This window comes from Aptenodytes forsteri, unplaced genomic scaffold, assembly GCF_000699145.1.
Source record: "Aptenodytes forsteri isolate BGI_AS27 unplaced genomic scaffold, ASM69914v1 Scaffold2342, whole genome shotgun sequence".
In the NCBI taxonomy this organism is placed as follows: Eukaryota; Metazoa; Chordata; class Aves; order Sphenisciformes; family Spheniscidae; genus Aptenodytes; species Aptenodytes forsteri.
Window position 1 is genome coordinate 2,988 of NW_008795766.1, and position 1,269 is coordinate 4,256.

The 1,269-nt window shown below is 57.7% G+C and overlaps 3 non-coding genes across 3 annotated transcripts; all 3 read right to left on the reverse strand.

Annotated features, from left to right (window-relative positions):
* Nucleotides 1-190: 190 nt before the first annotated feature.
* TRNAC-GCA lies at nucleotides 191-262 on the reverse strand. The gene has a single exon. It is a non-coding gene; the product is annotated as a tRNA-Cys (tRNA).
* Nucleotides 263-699: 437 nt separating this feature from the next.
* TRNAC-GCA lies at nucleotides 700-771 on the reverse strand. The gene has a single exon. It is a non-coding gene; the product is annotated as a tRNA-Cys (tRNA).
* A 285-nt stretch (nucleotides 772-1,056) lies between these two features.
* TRNAC-GCA lies at nucleotides 1,057-1,128 on the reverse strand. The gene has a single exon. It is a non-coding gene; the product is annotated as a tRNA-Cys (tRNA).
* Nucleotides 1,129-1,269: the final 141 nt, after the last annotated feature.

Genomic DNA, 1,269 nt, shown 5'->3' on the forward strand with positions numbered 1-1,269 from the left:
CAGGGAGCAGTTACTCACACGGTGCACAACCCCTGCAGTTCCCCCGATACTCGGGGCCTCGGTACCTCGAATAACAGAGCTCAGAAAGCAGCCCTCACTGCACAGCACAAGCTCACAAGACCCAAGGAGATCTCTCCAACCTCCTTCTGTGCCAAATTTTGGCAAAAGGAAGGTTGAGGGAGAAGAAAGGAGGGGGCACCTGGAGTTGAACCAGGGACCTCTTGATCTGCAGTCAAATGCTCTGCCACTGAGCTATACCCCCTGCGCGCGCACCTGGCAACTCACCAACAAAACGACATTTTAAAGTGTGTTCTTGCCCAATCTTCGACCCCTCCGCTCCATGGGAATCAAATCCTGCTGCAGAAGTTGCAAGACCAAAGTGCGACAGCAGCAAGGACAGCGAGTCGCCGCGCTCCGACACGGGAGACGGAGGCCGTCTCCGCTCGTCATTTACCAGGCGACCTTGGCCCAGCTGCTCTCCATCGCTCCCTCTCTTTCCTCTCCTAGCTGCAGTCTGTTCTCCGAGGAGACTGGAACTTGACACGGCAACTGCCCGAGAGCCTTGGGCATTCTCCCCACGCTTTCTAGCTCCGACCGTAACGTGAAAAAGAATTCTTGGGAGGGGAAGCCGAGCTGATCCTACCAGTTAGCCCTCCAGCAAACAAACGCCCCCGAAATCCCAAGAAAAGGTGGGCTGGGAGGGGGCACCCGGATTTGAACCGGGGACCTCTTGATCTGCAGTCAAATGCTCTACCACTGAGCTATACCCCCACGGCACCTGCCCTGCCCCTGCCCAGCGGGAATCTCCCTGTTCATCTCCAGCACAGCAAAGCTCCGCAAATGAATCCCGGGACAAGAAGCAGCTTCTCCTGAAACGCTCGTCTCTCTCCGCACAAACACCCCGCTGACAGTCCTCCTCTTTCGTGGGAATCTGCTCCTCCACCTCTGCCCAGCACCCGATCAACCCGGGGACGCAGCCTGCAGGCAGTTTGTGGGAAAGGCGTTGAAATAAAGAGCCCCAAACCAAGGTTTTCTGGATAAAAAGGAGGAAAAGGGAGGGGGCACCCGGATTTGAACCGGGGACCTCTTGATCTGCAGTCAAATGCTCTGCCCCTGAGCTATACCCCCGCCTGTGCACGGGTGCCAGGGACGGCTCCTTGTGGGAGCGAGGAGGCGGCTCTGCTGCATTCCACTGCCTGCGCTCACTGCACCTGCAGCGCTGCCTCCCACACACAACAGACCTCCCATCGCCCCTCAGTTTACCTTAAC